General features: G+C 42.0%; 1 protein-coding gene across 1 annotated transcript in view; it reads left to right on the plus strand.

The window, feature by feature from the left end:
* LOC126249508 (latrophilin Cirl) overlaps positions 1–20,383 on the plus strand; it is a 777,653-nt gene that overhangs the window by 73,452 nt on the left and 683,818 nt on the right. The gene's annotated exons all lie outside the window — the stretch shown is intronic.

A 20,383-nucleotide genomic window follows, 5' to 3' on the forward strand; every position in this document is an offset into this window, starting at 1 on the left:
AAGAGTCGTTTTGTCAACAACCTGGAAGTTCGGTTCACCATTGCAGTACTTCACTAGACACAGTAATATTGGAAGTGGTAGAGCCTTCCTTCGACTTTCGAGCTAAGCTGCACGGCAACCTAGAGTCTGACGTGTACAGTCACTGAACTACCGAGCCGCAATTTGAGAATTACATACAGTACGGATAACAAATTCTGATACTCCTGTAGCGTAAAAATGAGCCTGTGACAAAATATCGAGTGGTTACAATTAAACCTGCGCGGCTTGAGAGGGCCCCCATGAAAGACGAGTGAGTGTAGGGCAATGAAACTGCGGAAAAGAAATAAAGAGTAAACCACTGAAGAGAGACATTTTAATTTGGACGAGAGAGGGCTTACACTGTTTACGTTGCTCACTGTGGCCAGCACGACAGCCTGGAACACACTAGAGATACCATTTCACAAGTGTTCGCACGGTGGACTACGGACTGTTCCCCTGTCATCACATAAATCGTGCACTGCTTGACGATTGGACATTGCGTCCAGCATTCTCAACCGTGGCAACAGTAACTTCAACAATAATTTGTGAAGCAATCTACCCGCGGCGTCTTCCAGGAGCAATTCCCAAATCGCCATTTAATTCGAACTTGCGAATCATGTCCTTCAACACCGGTGCGGAAAAGACCTCTCCGTAGTCTTTTAATGCGTCGATACTAGCTAATATTAGCAGCGCTACGGCTGTTGTTTTTATTGAACCCTTGCTCTTCTTGTTCAGACGCACGTCGGCTGTGCAACTGTAACGCATACTGATGCTTCTGTTTCAGTACTACGTCTACCGGCAAGTCGTGGCACTAACAACGCAAATCCTGCAGCGCGCAGTCTCAGCATCATTCCTATAAAAACGTTTTCCATTTCATAACGGGGTTGGTACAGCAACCAGTGTGTATGATATGAAGAAACAAGCAGTCTTGGCTGCAGTGTTGAAATTGTTGGTATTCCACAACGATGCGGTACACCTTTATTTAGGGATCTTCGTATTGGATGATATTTGGTAGCAATGGATGCATGGGATACCGCGCATAAAATATACCAGCCGGTAATGCGCCTTGTCAAAGCTTGAAAAACACTGCGCGGTGTCCTTACTATGGCACGTGGTGCAGTCCAGTGCAAGCGAAACTGTATCAAGCCTACAGTAGTTTTACATCTTAAACATGCCGGAGGTGTAGTGCATTCTCTGGTTGCGTGCAGGCAGAATATGCACTACACCTGTAGGATGCCAAGCTTTACTATAGGCCTGATCCCGTTTCGTTTGCATTGGACTGCGCCACATGCAGTAATAAGGACACCGCACAGTGCATTTAAAGATTTGACAAGGGGTATTTACGTGCTGGGATGTTTTATGCGCTGTATCCCATGTACCGATCGCTACAATATATCAGCCAACCCAAAGACGCCTAAATAAAGGGAAAACGCGTGAGCCGGCCGGAGTGGCCGAGCGGTTCTAGGCGCTACAGTCTGGAACCGCGAGACCGCTACGGTCACAGGTTCGAATCCTGCCTCGGGCATGGATGTGTGTGATGTCCTTAGGTTAATTAGGTTTAAGTAGTTCTAAGTTCTAGGGGACTGATGACCTCAGCAGTTAAGTCCCATAGTGCTCAGAGCCATTTTTGAAACCCGTCATTGGGAGACAATAAACTGGCTCAAGTAGCGAAAGTTTAGCTATAACAACCCAGTACATAGCCGCTTTTGAAGAATATGGCTGGGGCAAATAATCTTGTACGTAATTAAGTAGACGTTACAACAAGGAAGGTACCTATCCTTACATTAGTCCACTCTTGACGTACGACGGTTGCTGGCAGAAACAGTTAACACTCACTCTCGGGGAAAACAAACGGTCGTTCAATCGCGCGGAAGAAGATTTAAAGAATGACGGAAGACTGGTGACTCGAACCGGGCAAGACGGTGCGGTACTGGTCTCCAATTCGTGAAGAGTGCACTCAGATTTGATGTTTGACGTGCTCACATTCAGTCGCTGAAGACGAAATCCGGGACGAATCCTTCGCTAACGAAACGGCCGATTTGTTCGTAAATGAGCGGGCGAGAGCAGAGCGCGGTGCCAAATATTACGGAGGAGCAGCGGTGCGAGGCGCGGCAGTGCTGGAGACAGGACCGAGCCGGCTGCGGCTGCCGCTGCCTCTGGGCGCTGTTGCCGGCTCTGCAGGCCGCTGGACGCTGGACGCTCCAGGCTGGAGGCTCCGCCGCTCCCTCTGCTTAAAGGTCCAAAAGTCAAACTGAGCTCACGGGGAACCGCCCTTCTTACAGAAAGTCACAATATACACGGTGCCCCAATCATGTAGTAAACATGGGCCCAAAAAATGCCTACCTTAAGACCTGTGAGCGCTTTTTCGATACTGCGACACACGTCGCCTCTGCAGAACATATGCTCGTAGCTCCTAAGGTATGTATTTTAGAGCCCATCTTTACTACACTATTTTGCGGTCCTGTCACATCCCTGAATATTGACCATTCTTCCTAGGACACCCTCTAGTAACATCATTACGCAAATAGCAACGGGGACTGAAAGCAAACTGATAATTGGTATATTTGACGAATGTCGTATGCCAAATTTTCCAAATTTTTGAGAACTTTATGAATAGCAGAAGTGTTGTCCAAACACTTCCGAATATAATCATTTAACTGCTACAGAACTCACACACTACGTCTTTTTTTATCCTTCGTGAAAAATAGCTTCACACAACTGTCTATTGTTCAGCTCAGCTTACTTTTTACACTACTGGCCATTAAAATCGCTACACCACGAAGATGACTTGCTACAGACGCGAAATGTAACCGACAAAAAGAAGATGCTGTGATATGCAAATGATCAGCTTTTCAGAGCATTCACACAAGGTTGGCGCCGGTGGCGACACCTACAACGTGCTGACATGAGGAAAGTTTCCAACCGATTTCTCATACACAAACAGCAGTTGACCGGCGTTGCCTGGTGAAACGTTGTTGTGATGTGTAGCCTATCGCGATTGCGGTTTATCGTATCGCGACATTGCTGCTCGCGTTGGTCGAGATCCAATGACTGTTAGCAGAATACGGAATCGGTGGGTTCAGGAGGGTAATAGGGAACGGCGGGCTGGATCCCAACGGCCTCGTATCACTAGCAGTCGAGATGACAGGCATCTTATCCGCATGGCTGTAACGGATCGTGCAGCCACGTCTCGATCCCTGAGTCAACAGATAGGGACGTTTCCAAGACAACAACCATCTGCACGAACAGTTAGACGACGTTTGCAGCAGCATGGACTATCAGCTTGGAGACCATGGCTGTGGTTACCCTTGACGCTGCATCACAGACAGGAGCGCCTGCGATGGTGTACTCAACGACGAACCTGGGTGCACGAATGACAAAACGTCATTTTTTCCGGATGAATGCAGGTTCTCTGTACAGCATCACTATGGTCGCATCCGTGTTTGGCGACATCGTGGTTAACGCACTTCGGAAGCGTGTATTCGTCATCGCCATACTGGCGTATCACCCGGCGTGATGGTATGGGGTGCGATTGGTTACACGTCTCGGTTACCTCTTGTTCGCATTGACGGCACTTTGAACAGTTGATGTTACATTTCAACTGTGTTACGACCCGTGGCTCTACCGTTCATTCGGTCCTGTGAAACCCTCCCTACATTTCAGCAGGATAATGCACGACCGCATGTTGCAGGTCCTGTACAGGCCTTTCTGGATACAGAAAATGTTCGACTGCTGCCCTGGCCAGCACATTGTCCAGATCTCTCACCAACTGAAAACGTGTGGTCAATGGTGGCCGAGCAACTGGCTCGTCACAATACGCCAGTCACTACTCTTGATGAACTGTGGTATCGTGTAGAAGCTGCATCGGCAGCTGTACCTGTACACGCCATCCAAGCTCTTACTCAATGCCCAGGCATATCAAGGCCGTTATTACGGCCAGAGGTGGTTGTTCTGGGTACTGATTTCTCAGGATCCATGCACCCAAATTGTGTGAAAATGTAATCATATGTCAGTTCTAGTATAATATATTTGTCGAATGAATACCCGTTTATTATCTACACTTCTTCTTGGTGTAGCAATTTTAATGGCCAGTAGTGTAAATGTTGCAAAAAATTTCATTAAAAAACCCTCTTATCGGTTCGCGTTAATTATGCATAGTGCAGGTTCTTTCTTTCTCCAGGTACTGTAAAACCTAAACTTTTTCGCTTGTTATAGATACTTGGCCCCTCTTGTCGCAGACTACGTGAAGAGAAATGCTCAGTACTCGTGTAACATGTAGTGTCTCACGAAAACTAAGTAAACGAGTAAAACATTAAAATGAAGATAAAAAAGACCCAAATGCACGAAATTCGTTACTGTAACACGACTGACCGCAGCGAGATCTGATTAACTTCCCTATCCGCGCCTGCGTAGGCTTCCCCGTACTCCCTCGGCACAGAAAGCAATCGTTGACGTCAGTGACACTCGCGACGACATTGACGGCGGGTGTACGCGCGGGTGGCTCACATCCACCACCGCTACTAGTAAGAAATCGCTCAGTTGAAAGAGTGTTTATCTGCGGCTTCGCGGAGCGCCACAACGATTAAATAAATAATTGCCAAGAAATCAAAAATAAAAGCGAGTCCAGGTACGATGAGAAGAGAAGCAGAAAAACACTTTGGTAGCTAGAAAGTACGTTAACTACGTCCACAGGCCCTGGCGGACCCATCGGTACCGACCGAGCGCCATGTCATCCTCTGCTAATGGCGTCATTAGATGCGTTATAGACGGGCGTGGGGCCAGCACACACTGTCACAGTCGTTGTCAGTTTTCGTGACCGAGAGCTGTCACTGTTCGGCGAAGCTAAGCACTTGGCCTAATGAGGAGGAGGAGATCAGTGTTTAACGTCCCGTCGGCAAAGAGGTCATTAGAGATGGAGCACAAGCCCGGATTAGGGAAGGATGGGGAAGGAAATCGGCCGTGCCCTTTAAAAGGAACCTTCCCGGCATTTGCGTGAAGCTATTTAAGGAAATCGCGGAATATCTAAATCAGGATGGCCGCACGCTGGTTTGAACCGTCGTCCTCCCGAATGCGAGTCCAGTGTGCTAATCACTGCGGCACCTCGCTCTGTTTGGCCGCACGAGACTGAGTGCACCCCGTTCCAGTCCTCCCAAGGAAAAATCTCTCTCAGTGCTGGTAATCGAACCCGGGTCCTCCGCACGGTAGACAGCCACCCTAACCAGTCAGCTATGGAGGCGGACACACAGAATGTGCACTGCAGACGTAAGCTGCTGGGGTACGAATGTCTTTGTGTACCAAGAACGAAATTAGTGGGCAAAAAGCAAGTGTCATTGCATCTCAGTATGTTGCCAGAATTATTTCGAGTTTCAAACGAGGCTTTATAGTAGAAAATTGGTGACCATAACCGTAGTTACATTATTTATTTGGTATTTGTGGTGTTACCGCCAGAAACCACACTTGCTAGGTGGTAGCCTTTAAATCGGCCGCGGTCCGTTAGTATACGTCGGACCCGCGTGTCGCCACTATCAGTGATTGCAGACCGAGCGCCGCCACACGGCAGGTCTAGAGAGACTTCCTAGCACTCGCCCCAGTTGTACAGTCGACTTTGCTAGCGATGGTTCACTGACTACATACGCTCTCATTTGCCGAGACGACAGTTTAGCATAGCCTTCAGCTATGTCATTTGCTACGATCTAGCAAGGCGCAATATTCAGTTACTATGTATGAGAATGTATTCTGAACAGATACTATTGTGAATCATGTGCCGTCAAGAGCGACGTTCATCATTAATGGATTAAAGTTAAGTATCACACTAGCTACGTCCGCTTTCTAAATTCTAATTCCTTTTCATGTTCCAGACATCACGTCAGTATAGTTCTTCTCTCCTCGCGCCAGACTGCGTGAGCTAAATCGCGTGCATTTCGGCCTCCTCTAGTAACACGGTGTTGGCACTTCTGCCAACTACAATAGTATCAGTACACAATTGCGAAGAGGTGATGAGGAAAAGGTGCGAGGTTTCTAAGCGGCGTGTAGAACGATCAGTTGCACTGATCTCTCTAACTCTGGTCGAATGCTGAATCCAGTGAACGATAAATACGACCACTTGGGGAATGACCAGTTTGGCAGTGACTCTAAATACGGTCCTGATGCTATCTTGAGGTACTCTTGAGCGGGCCGTTGTGGCCGAGTGGTTCTAGGCGCTTCAGTCCAGAGCCGCGCTGCTGCTACGGCCGCAGGTTCGAATCCTGCCTCGGGCATGGATGTGTGTGATGTCCTTAGGTTAGTTAGGTTTCAGTAGTTCTAAGTTCTAGGGGACTGATGACCACAGCGCCCGCATCTCGTGGTCGTGCGGTAGCGTTCTCGCTTCCCACGCCCGGGTTCCCGGGTTCGATTCCCGGCGGGGTCAGGGATTTTCTCTGCCTCGTGATGGCTGGGTGTTATGTGCTGTCCTTAGGTTAGTTAGGTTTAAGTAGTTCTAAGTTCTTGGCGACTGATGACCATAGCTGTTAAGTCCCATAGTGCTCAGAGCCATTTGAGCCATTAATCCGCAATTAATCGGTCCTGGGTTCAAGTCCCGGCCCGGCACAGTCTTATTCTGCCAGAGAGTTGTAACCTCCCCACAGACAAATAATAGTGACAGTGGACCATGAACCAAGCGTAAACTCCCCACAAAAATAATAACTAAATGAATTTGTTAATATTGTAACCTCAGAACAAAATTGATTTTAATGTAACCTCTGAACAAAATTGGCTCCCATTTATAATCTGTGTGCAAAAATACATTCACATTTAATGTAACCTCAAAATTCAATTCGTAAATCCGGAAATAATAATAAAAAAACAAATTAGTAACCTGATAAATTTTATGAGGACACCAGCGCTGCCCTTCGGCCCTGTATTCTGAATAAAAAAGCAAAAATTCTTACCTCAAAAAGAACTGCAAATATATCTGCTCTTATGTAGAAATTTTTTGACACAGCTTCGTGCAATGCTGGCGTGTATATTTTTTTTTTTAATTCTTGGAAGGAATGATCATGCATTGGAAATATTCTTTAAATTGAAATGAATGCTTTTCTTTAAAAAAGTTACTTCATATTGTAAAAATTATTATTGGGGCATTTTTTTGGAACAAATTAAATGACAATTAACATACATTATTAGATATGCGCAAGGCTGCTTCTTTACCTTCTACAATAATACCCATCGTGCAGAGTCTTGAGCAGAGTCCCGAGCAGAGCAGACAGCCGACACGCGCCGACTCCCGCCGACTCACGCAGTCTACTCAAGACTACTGTCGACTCGCGCAGACAAGCAACAACTAACGACATACTACTCTCTGGTCAGAGACTCTGTCATGCCTCGCCCATCGCCGGCAAAGCATACGTCTTACATAGCCCCCCACTGGGGGGGGGGGGGGGGGCACAAATTTGGCAGCGATGGTGAGTCAATTGGACTTGCCATGAGCAACAAATTTTTCTTAATTAACTAACTTTACAATCACAGAATATATACGTATATATAGGTGCAAATAAAATATAGTGCACATGCACTGAGTACAGAACATATCAGGCAATGACAAAATGTATACACAATGAGTACAAAACATATTAACAAATGGCAAAAGTGCACACGCACTGTAGTAGTGAACATATCAGGAAATCACAAATGTATAGTCAATGAGTACAAATCATATTAACAAATGGCATAAAGTGCACACGCACTGTAAAACTCTTTAGCATTTTTACATAACATATCATGGAGTGAAATAAAGTGCACACGCACTGTATAAGTCTTTAGCATTTTTACATAACATATCATCGAGTGAAATAAAGTACACACGCACTGTATAAGTCTTTAGCATATTTAGGACAACTGATCTTGTTAACAAATGAAATGAAGTGCACACTCACTGTATATGTCTTTATCATTTTACAAGAATTTAAACGCATTGTATAAGTGTTTACCATTTTACAAGAACTAGGAAAGGAATGGGAAGGATTGCGTCATGGTGGTAGCACTTTAGGTTGCACGCAGCTGCACTGAAAGTCCACATCTTTCTACAGAAGCACAACACCAAGTGAGACAATCTGAAGTTCTTTTCCTTGAAGTATTAATCAGTGTAGCCAAGACACTGAAATGTAATAATATTCCATGCTATCATTTTGGTAGTACACTAGGCACACCAAACAGTGGGACCATAATAACATCTCCATCGCTCAAGGTGGTGGACAGCATGTCGTGTCAACACCACGTTCTTGTAAAGTACACCAACGTAGAGTTAGTGCAAAAACCAAATATAGTGCTCCATGATCATGAGGATAGACAGGACAAACGGATATTGCAGTAATTTCTGGTAATTAGGTCAGAAGGTGAAGGACATTAAGTCACATAGTAGTCTTCATTGAGAATTACACTAGTCTAACAACTGATTTGAGTAATCGGTGGCACTCATCGCCCAGTTACTGAACATTTCTGTACCATGTATGAAGTATTACACAATAATGTTCAGAAATTATCTGTTTACAGAGAAAACTGGCACTCATTGGCCAGTTACAAACCATCAGAAGTCATCATTCAAAACAGGAGCTAATGAATGGCATAGTATTAACATAATTCACTTAGTTATAGTAATCATTGGCACTCATTGTCCAGTTACAAAACATGTAGCAAGTATTGAATAGTACAAAACATTTTTCATCATTCAAGTGACATACGACATATTTAAAATAATTATTGGCCAGTTACAAGGTATTCATATAGTTTTACATAACATTATTCAGTATTATTCAGAAGTTACCATTCAAAATGAGTCAATTATTGGCATAGCATTTATAGAGTATAACAAAATATTATTTACAGAAATTATTGGCATAGTATTTATGCATTATTACAAAATATCATTCAGTATTACTCAGAACTGATCACTCCAGTGACATAGGACATATTGAAAATGTAACATACTATAACTATTCATCAAGGTCTGTGACTAGAAACATTACTCAGAACTCCCTTTTTTTGTGCTAGCAATGCATTGCGTTGAGATCGATAATTAATTACTGGGGCATAACAATATTTGCTTTTGAGTTATTGCTGCAAATGAAGATGTGTAACGTCATTCGTCATGAGTCAGCTGTAGCAAGGTTATGAAACTAGTAGAGTATATGTGATCACATTCATAAATGACACAGGTTTAATGACCAACTGCTTATAGCACATTAATTTCATGAATAATTTCTCCTGCAAAAAATACAAAATGGATTATTAAACTGAAAGAAGAAACGCATATTATGCTGAAAAGTAGTGAACTTCGAATTAACAGGTAGTGAAATGTGTATAAAATATATATGTTCTCTAGCTGTCCTTTCCAAAACCTTCAGTCATCATACCATGAGACATAAGACATACTGTCAAAACGAACTGCAAAAAATACTTAAATAACTACATAGCATAAATACATAAACTTCAACATTATCCTCATCTGCAAAGAAAAACTTCATTATCCATATCATCATAACTCCATTATTATCATCACCTGTAAAGAAAAACTTCATTATCCATATTAGCATATTCTTCATCATTATTCATCACCATTCATTATCATGTGCAAAAAAGTCACTTCATTATTCATTATACAACTATTCCTTATTTCTAGCATATTTCATCACTAAAACTAAGATGTGTAGTTCTGTCTGACAGCCTGCATCAATCGCCTCGTATTCTGAAAGAAAAAATTAGTTAAGACTGCTATTCTACGATGTGTATAGTATATTCTTGTTAATGCTTGTTAATTCTGATCCATTTACTCTTCGTGACGAGGTATTGCATCTTCTTTCGTTCATTCCGAAGGTGAAATTCCCATTTCTGTTTAATTTATTTCTTTTACACGTTATTTCTTTCTGAAAATGATGAACAAAGATTAATGTCTTGCATTTAAATCATATACCCACTAAATAAAAACTGGTTTATAGTGACATAATTGAGCATATAGCATAGCATGACAGAAAACGTAATATGTCAAAAACATAGTGTGCAGGTGCAAAAAATGTACACAGAGTATCACAATGTAGCAGCAAAAAAAAAAAGAGTAAAATAGTCACGATGTTGAGATATCATAAGGCAAAAATGTCAAAGTCAACTGGTGTTTGTTATATCTTAAATATTTCATAGTACATACAAACAAAACAGGAAAACAATCATACATACATGAAAAATGGAAAATATGCACGGTCTGATATATAACGACAAGAAATGTGACCTTCTTTGTGTTCAGCTTGTATGTTGTGTAGTTAATAGAGGCGAGAATTGTAGACTGTAATGGAAAGAGAATTTAATAAAATTAATATGTCACCAGATAGAATTGCATAATTACTCATAAGATACGTAAGTTTATCTGGAAAAATATGCACGGTCTGATGTGTAACGACAAGAAGAGCGACCTGCTAACCTTACCTTGCCGGGCACTTGCCAAGAAGAAATACGATAATCATCAGTAAGTGTTCATGTGAATATAATTGCATAAGTGGTCATAAAAAAATTAGGAAATGGCATTACAGTGTGATAAATCATAAAGTATGTTCATTCAATAAAGGGTTTGATGTTGGAGACGTGGTGGTTCCCTTTGGTTTTTCTGGTTCTCAAAGTTTCGACGTGTACTACATTGGGGTGAGGAATGCTGCGAATTCGATATGGACCTGCGTATAGAAGCTCAAATTTACTGCATCTACTCTTTCCTTTGTTGGATAAATAGTGTGTACATACTAATATCTTCTGTCCAATGTGAAAGTCACGGCGTATACAAACCTGTTTTTGCTGTCTTCTCCGGCGCTCTGCGGCACGTTTCATGTTGTTCAGCGCAATGTCAATTATTTCATGGTGTCGTAGTCGACGAGATGTAGGAAAGGTTACTAATTCTTTAATTTTGTTAGGTGGTTCAACATTTTTCAGTATAACAGACGGAGATCGCATAGTAGATTCATTTAGTCTGGAATTAATTACATCCTGGAATGAGAGTATGTATGTGTCCCAATCAATGTCTTTTATGGCAGTATATTCTACACAGTTTACCAATTTCTTTCATTAATCGTTCACAAGGGTTCGAAGAAGCATGGTACCTGGATATATAGATCGGAGAAATGTTTCTAGCTCGCAACATACGTGTCCATATAGCAGATCGAAACTGTGATCCATTGTCGGAAATTACTTTCAACACGTGCCCTACGTGAAATAAAAAATGTTTTACAAATGCTTTCGAAACAGTTTTAGCAGTAGCTATGCGTAACGGAGTGAAGGTAACAAATTTTGAAGTGAATTCAACAGCGACAAAGATGTAGCAAAAACCTCTCTTAGTTCTGGGAATTGGACCAAAAATGTCTACAGCGGCCATATGTCTTAATTTAATCGGTACAATAGGATGTAATTGAGGAATATGTGAAGTCGTGTCTGATTTAGCTTTCTGGCAGATTTTACATGATGCTAAAACTCGTCGTATACGTTTCTCCATGTTGGTAAAAAAACAATTCTGTCTCAGTATAAGAAAACATTTTCTGGCTCCGTAATGTGCGTAACTTAAATGAGTATACCAGATTAATTTGTTAACAAGTTCGTCAGGAATGCATAATAACGAATTGTTGCTGTCAGGATGAGAGCGGCGAAACAGAATATTATTGCATACAGTGTAATGGTTTCTAATGGTAACATTATTCCTATCTTGCCAAAGGTGTTTAATTTCTTTCCACACGTTGTCTTTACTCTGCTCTTGTGCTATGTCTTGTAATGACGACGAAATGAAATTTTCAAATGCAACTTGTTGAATGTACATGACGCTGAAATTTGCTTTGCAGACGTTGGTTGCGATGGCTTGCTGATTGTTGCTAAGAGAACGGGATAGTGCGTCTGCTACAATATTTTGTGTGCCGGGAATGTGAACAATTGTAAAATTAAATTCTTGTAAATAAAGTTTCCATCTACTTAATCTGTCGTGTGTGAATTTAGCCGAAAGTAAAAACTGTATCGCTCTATGATCTGTGTAAACGGTAGTGTGTCTTCCATAAAGAAAATGCCGAAATCTCGTAAATGCCCATACAACACATAATGTTTCAAGTTCTGTAACAGAATAATTGCGTTCAGCAGGTGACAGAATGCGACTCGCAAAGGCTATATTTTTAATTACTGTAGTGCCATCTTCTTCAATTTCCTGAAAAATGTGTACGCCTAATGCGGTGTTAGAACTGTCGGTGGCAATGGAAAAATTTCTAGTAAGATCTGGGTGCGATAAAAGTGGTGCATTCAACAAAGCATGTTTCAAATAACATTTTCGTGAACAAGATTCTGTGTATCTGAAGTATTGCTTACGTTACTGGAAGATGCAACCTGTACTGTATCTAGTCAAATTCTTTCTGACGTGCTATTATTTTCAGGAGGATGCTGTGGCATTTCAACTATTTGTACTGTTCTGTTATTTCTTCCTGACGTATTACGTTCCGGATGATATCTACTGTCTGGTTCATTCATGGTAATATGTTGTTGCTGATGTTTTTGCTGCTGATAAGACCGACTGTTATTAAACGTGCTCATTATTTTTACGTCTGTCATGATAGTCATTTCTATACGGTGCATTGCGATAGGAATTGAAATAGTGTGTTTTCTGTACATACTGATTTCCTTGTTGCTGTGTGTTACTATTTGTTGTGGCCGACGCTATACGTGTACGCGGCGAAACATTAAAGCTTGGTTGACCTTGTGCATTACATTGTTGGTTAGGTATGCTAACCGGTTGGTTTTGTTGCTGTTGTTGGGAAAAACCTCAATTGTTACCAAAATGCGTTCGCTGTTGCTGATAATCTTGACGATACTGATAATTAAAATTTTGTCTGTTATTAAAGTTCTGGTGGTTGTCGTTTCTGGAGCGTCTAATGAAAAATTGTCACTTTCGGTAAAATTTGTCTTATCGGGTTTTCTTTACTCATTCTTACTCCTAGATAGAGCGATAGTTAAAGAGCTATTCAGATAGATATAAAGGATAGTAGAAGAGAAGGCAGCAGTGCAGAAAACTAAAGATGAAACAGCACTACTACGGCTCGGGGCCCTGTGCACGCTACGGCACATATTCATTAAAGCGTAATGAATCCCCTGAGGTCTATTACTCGCTACAAATAAATTTTAGCTTTTGCGTTACAGGCAATGCCGGTGAAAATTCGAAAGAAAATTGTAGTATCCAGTCCAAAGCTAGTTTCTGCATTGCAGGTAATGGCGGTGAAAGTACAAAAATAAATTGTCGTATCCAGTTCAAAGCGTGTACCTGTGCTCTGTCACTTTCAAATACATTTGATTTTCTCACTGATAGAAAATGTTTGTAATCAAAATTATCGTCTCTGTATGTCTGAACAGGTTCAGGATTGTATGAGAATCTATTTGTCTGTGATTGTTCGGAATCTAAGTCACGTACTCTCTGTAAATTACCTAAATTATACTGGCTGTGTGAGTCTGACAAATTTTCGGAATGTGGCGTCTGCTGTGAGGTATTAAACGCTGAAACATTTTTCATCTCTGTTACTTCTTGCGGTAGAGTTGACAATTTTCTACGTAATGTATTATTGGACGAATTTATCTCACTGATCGTCTGCTGTAAATTTTGGAATTCGGGTGTTTGATTAAACGAAATCGGTGAAGTATCGTCTGATTTGCTGTCATTATTACTTTCAATAACGTCAATACGACTGGCTAATTCATCATATTTTCCAGTCAGTATTTTTACCTGATCATCATTTTTAGTGTCACAAGCATTAATCTGTTTTTGTATTTTACGTGTGGTTTCGTCCAATTTTTTAATGTCTGCTTTGATAACATCGGGATCCTGGATTAGTTCTAATTGTTAGTCTATCGGTCACTGTCTGAAAGTCTACTGTATGTGTGTCTGTTTTTGTTTTAATATCGGAAATCTCATCACGCAATTCGGTGTTCAACTGTTTGATAGTATTTATTTCGTCTGATACTGTAGCAATATTGTTGTCTACGTATGTTTTTGCTTTCGTAAACAATTTACGTTTATCTTCCTGTCTCTGTGCGGTAATTGTTTCCATGACTTGTCGCTTTACTTTATTTTGTTCCTGTATGAATTTACGGTAACGCGTTTCACTGTTTTGTAGGTGGTGATTAAAGCGTTCGTCAATTTGGCTGTCCTGTTGGTCGAATTTCGCGTCTACTTTTGCATCCAGTGTGCGCGAAAGTTCCGCTGACATTAATTTAAACTCCTCGCGTAACTGTTGTGTTTTCAGAGCATTGTTTAGCGACTGCACTAATTTCGTGTCTAAGTGATTCTGTTGTGGCTGCTTGTATATTACTTAATTCTTGTGCAACAGATCCAATTTCTTCACTACTTTTCTTAGCACAAGCCTTAATTTCTTCACGTAATTGTTCTTTTGTATCATGACATTGCACGGCAACGTCTGTAATCTGTTCGCTAAGCTGTCTGGAATTGTTGTCTAATTTTTCATTAAGGTTGTCGAATTTTTCATTAAGTTGTTTGTTCTGTTCACTAAGTTGTTTGAAATTGTTGTCTTGTCTTCCATTCTGCTGTTTGGAATTTTCATTCTGTTGTAGCAATATTGCCATAATTTGATCCAAGCCAATATTACCTACTCTATTCTCAGTGCTGTTTAATGGCGTACCTGCAATTGTCACGTTTTGTGTAACCATTCGGTCATTTTGTGATTCTTGAAAATGTTTTCCAATCGGATGTGCACTGTTAGTCACTACCTCGGAATCAAATAAATCTGTCGTATTTTGAGTACACTGTTCATTTTCGTTAGAAAAAATTATCTGTTCATTACGTAAATTTTGCAAACCGGGTGTGTTAAACTGGGCAGCGTTCATTGTAACAGAACGTCCCGCGTCATCAGTTGTCTTTAAATTAACAGAGGACACAATTGAATTTGTTTGCTCATCATTAGCATTAAAATCATTACTAGTGATCAGTACGCACTGATTGTCTGTAAATGGAGAATTGTCATCATTACACTGAGTGTCGCAAATATTATCGGTCAAATTATTAGTCGGTTATTTCGCTCATTACACATCGCGATGTACTGTTAACAGTTTTTCGCGGCATTTTCACTAATCAAAATTAAGCACAAATGAAACAAGGACAATGCAAAATGCAACAAACACAATTACAACAAACAGCAACAAATTGCCGATGATCTGTGGAACAAAGAGTGACAAATAAGTAAATGCGTTGCGCCAGATGCAAACTACGTTTAAGTAAATAAGAGCAGATACATGACTACTTGTCAGAAGATTCACAAAGAAATACGATCCTGGCAGGGTCGCCAAGTGTAACCTCCCCGCAGAAAAATAATAGTGTCAGTGGACCATGAACCAAGCGTAAACTCCCCACAAAACTAATAACTAAATGAATTTGTTAATATTGTAACCTCAGAACAAAATTGACTTTAATGTAACCTCTGAACAAAAATGGCTCCCATTTATAATCTGTGTGCAAAAATACATTCACATTTAATGTAACCTCAAAATTCAATTCGTAAATCCGGAAATAATAATAAAAAAGAAATTAGTAACCTGATAAATTTTATGAGGACAGCAGCGCTGCCCTTCGGCCCTGTATTCTGAATAAAAAAGCAAAAATTATTACCTAAAAAAACTGCAAATATATCTGCTCTTATGTATAAATTTTTTGACACAGCTTCGTGCAATGCTGGCGTATATTTTTTTTTTATTCTTGGAAGGAATGATCATGCATTGGAAATATTCTTTAAATTGAAATGAATGCTTTCTTTTAAAAAGTTACTTTATATTGTAAAAATTATTATTGGGGCATTTTTTTGGAACAAATTAAATGACAATTAACATACATTATTAGATATGCGCAAGGCTGCTTCTTTACCTTCTACAATAATACCCATCGTGCATAGTCCTGACCAGAGTCCCGAGCAGAGCAGACAGCCGACACGCGCCGACTCCCGCCGACTCACGCAGGCTACTCAAGACTACTGTAGACTCGCGCAGACTAGCGACAAGCAACAACTAACGACATACTACTCTCTGGTCAGACTCTGTCATGCCTCGCCCATCGCCGGCAAAGCATACGTCTTACAGAGTTTATCAGCACACACACCGCTGAAGAGTCAAAAATTGATTATACTGTTGAAAATGTCTGCTGAGTGGATCCGTGTGTCCGCTTATATCTGTGTTTGGCGGATGGATGCCCACTTGGGAAATATTAGCGCAACGAAAGGCGGAAGCATAAAATAGGTCTTGCCTTATGTGCCCTCTGTTGAAGGCTAACGTTAACCCCGATGCACTGGGCAACTGGGCGACCTTCGGTATATCGTTAGTGGGTCTAACGTAGTTAATCTTCTCTCTATACAATCCTTTCGCTTTCGCTGACACTGGATCAGAAGAACTACCCGCCTCCATCCATTTATGATCGTGCTTTGTGCTTTGCTGCTCAAAGATGGTAACTGCTAATAATGGACTTCACGTAGCAAATTCTTCGGCCGCGAGGAGTGGCCGCGCGGTTTGAGGCGTCATGACACGAGGACTCCCGCCGGAGGTTAGAGTCCTCCCTCGGGCGTGGGTGTGTGTGTTGTTCTTAGCATAAGTTAGTGTAAGTCTAGGGACCGATGGCCTAAGCAGTTTGGTCCCTTCGGAATTCACACACATTTGAACATTTGAAACTACGGGAACCATTAAATGTTACGTGAGGTTAATTATAATATACTACACATACACATCAAGCTTCGTCCGTACACTTGTAAAAACAACTGCATTTTAATTTGGCGTTATCTCTTTACAGGTAAGGAACGGGCTTCTGGCACTGATACGGTTCTGGCTTTTACTGTGAGACTGTTAATCTGATTTCAGAGAAACGTATCAGGCATGGAAAGAATGTACTAATTGGCAGTTGTTTTGGTATAGAATGCGGTACTCGCATTCTACCGCAAATGGTCGTTATATTTAGCTCTCTGCCCTTTCAAGTGTAATTACGAGGGTACGTATTGGATTACATGAAGAATCTTGCGGAGCTCCACGTCGATGGAAACGCTGCCGACGTTAACTACTGATAAGCGTCTTTTTTTGGCACTTTCACAACTACAAACGGAAAATATGTTCTTTAATACTTGGCCATTCTATCTGGAGTGAACAACATACATCATTCATTATCCTTTAGCTTATAATACAATGTTATTTAAAATATTACTAACGTACAACGTATATCCACATTCACATTTAATGGATTTCACCAGTTTATTAATCGTATTCTCGTGAAATTTCCAAACCACAGATTCCATCTAGTCTCCCCCGATTTTACATATAACACATTGCGATCACATTTCAAATGTGGCTAGGAACTCCAATGTGTGCGCCGAAACAGGACATGTATAATATTCGCATACGAAACATAAAATCAAAGATTTACGTCCGACACGTTTGTTGGAAGAACCTCATTGATATGTCTAAAGCGGCACCTGTAAAATTGTGCACGACAAACGAAACGAATTTCAATTTACTGCATTTCGCGCAAATATATAAATTTTCAAAAAAATAATTCACAAAAGAGGAAAAAACTGTAGTAAGGACAGTACTGTAACAGTGATGTTACTGTTAAAATACACAGAACCTGATAAAAAATGGACGCAAGCAATACCAGACATAAATACACTATTTTCAACAGTTACTTCAAACTCTACTGATTATGTAAACAGACATTTAAAAAGCGCTGTTTTTGCTGTAATAGGAAGTGCTTTCGGTGGTGTGTGCTAATCCTCTTCGGCTACCACATGCCAGATTCTAAGGGCCGGGCCAGAATGCCGACTCTGGCAATTCCGGACGAAGCTCAAAAAATGGCTCTGAGCACTATGGGACTTAACATCAGAGGTCATCAGTCCCCTAGACTTAGAACTACTTAAACCCAACTAACCTAAGGACATCACACAAATCCATGTCCGAGGCATGATTCGAACCTGCGACCGTAGCGGTCGCGCAGTTCCAGACTGAAGCGCCTAGAACCGTTCGGCCACCCCGGACGAAGCGTTTGAATCGTTGGTGAAACACCATGGATAGCCTTGCTCTAAGGGCAGGTTGCAGTCCTGGCCCTCAGCCTGACAATATCTTAATGTGAAATCCAGACGGCGTACATTCTAAAGGAACTAGCTCCGTTACATGTGAAGATTAGGGCAAGCACGTTTTTAAACTAGTTCCCTTCATTACCCCACTGTGGGATCAGGTACACATTTCGGACGAGCCACTGGGCCAGGATGAGGTCAAGACGCCACATCAGGATTTAAATACCCATCTTGACATCCTGATTTCAGTTACATATGGTTTCCGTAAATTTTTCCGGGTGAATGCGGGGATGTTTTCCTGAAAAAGGCGATGCCGAATTCCTTGTACAGTTTCTGTTTCCGTTCTGCGAATCTCGGTAGGACGAAGCCACTAACCCAGTTTTGCCATAAATGCACGAATTAATTTATTAAAGGAAGAAAAACAAGAAGTGATCTCGGGGGATGGACTAAGTCTGCGCAAACAAAGGTGCGGTTTTAATTTCATGCCAGATAGTCGGGAGCCCATCCACGTAATAGCTGTTTGTTGCCATGCGGCCGACAAATGACGCCACTGCCGACTGCGCTTCAGGCAAGAAAGAGAGAGAGAGAGAGAGAGAGAGAGAGAGAGAGAGACAGGACGCAGCGTATCTTTCAGATTATTACAACGACGCGATTAGTTTCATTTTATAATCGCTGAGGTTTCGTGCCCGAATTAACTCATTTGTGGGTGCACGTGCTTGTGGTAAGGTGGTGGTGAGCACGATGAATTCGCATTTTCTTTATACCGCAGATCCACGTGTGCATACACGGTCTGCTAAGAGAACGCCCACCAGGATGTTCTCTTCGGTTGGTTTTCGAATGAAACGTGTATTTCGACGTAGCGGTTAAATAATAGTGCTGTCCAGCGTATAATCAGAAACCTGTCTTATCTCGGCTGTCTCTCCGACATTATCGCTGAAATTTTCTCCACGGGCCCGAGTAAAAAGTTCGCTAATGCGCGGGTCTGGTACGTAGTATAACATTGCTGCATCAAAGATTTCGCTGATGGCAATAATTTCCGTAGACGTGAGCTCCGATCGTATAAGCGACCCGTAATTGCAAATTAGTCGCGGCCTGAATTATTTTCACGCTAGTGTTACGAAATTTCGCGCCGCAATTATGCAGGCTAGTACTTTTTTCTATCTTCTCTTCCCCCACTTGTACTTTACCAAGTGGACCTCTTATTCATCTCTCTTCAGATGGGTAGCGGGTAACCAGAGAAAGTGCTTCTCAGTAGGGCAGCACTAGTAAGAACATCTAGTTCTCTGGCATCCGACTGCACAGTGACGTTCCTCATTACCGAAATGACTGTATTGTTCCAGCGTGTCATGCATATCGTGTAGAGGCCTGATGTGCAAAGCTTCGGGCAAGTTTGCAAAACAGGAGAGAGTTACTGGCAGGGCTGAAGCTGTGATAGCATGTCGTAAGCCCTCCTTGATAAGTTAGTCGGTAAGAGCATTGTCCACGAAAGGAAGGTTCCGGGTTCAGGTCCCAGTCCAGAAAATTTTAAAACAGCACACATTCTTCTGCAGAGTGAAGTGGGACTTCACGTGCGTCAGGTGTACTCGTGATGGGATCTTAAATGAAGGGAACGTTTACATTTATACTCAGAAAGCTGGCACAGGTCGAACTGTACTTCCACAACGTTAATACCATTCTCTCTCTCTCTCTCTCTCTCTCTCTCTGTCTGTCTGTGTGTGTGTGTGTGTGTGTGTGTGTGTGAGAGAGAGAGAGAGAGAGAGAGAGAGAGAGAGAGAGAGAGGGGGGGGGGGATTTTCTACCGAGGATGTCAAATTAAATATAGAGGATGCCCCAAAAATGTTTCGACAAACTTCAAGGGGTTGTAGAGGGTGTCCTGAGCAACAAATTGACTGTAGGAACCCATGTCCGGAAACGTCATCCAGCAACGCTGGAGAGCGTCGAAGTTACAGGCGCAAATGCCTGCCACTAGACCACCACTTCGACAGCAAACGTGACTATGTACGGTGGCGGAACGTTTGGCAATGCTGTTTGTTACTCATTTATCGCGACTCACTGTCCCGACCACCTGGAGAAGAACCATGTTGCCCTTTTGTCTACATCCTCATGATACACGGTCAAGACCCATTGTTACCACTGCCTACGCTCGACGTTAGTGTGCTATAACCACTCACAGACGGCATCTCGCAGCGCTAATGGGGGCAGTACACAAAGCGTGCCGGGCGGGGGGGGGGGGGGGGGACGCGGAAAACAGTGCACCCTTTGTCGAAATGCGGAAACGGAGT

The sequence above is a fragment of the Schistocerca nitens genome, chromosome 3 (genome assembly GCF_023898315.1).
Source record: "Schistocerca nitens isolate TAMUIC-IGC-003100 chromosome 3, iqSchNite1.1, whole genome shotgun sequence".
Lineage (NCBI taxonomy): Eukaryota > Metazoa > Arthropoda > Insecta > Orthoptera > Acrididae > Schistocerca > Schistocerca nitens.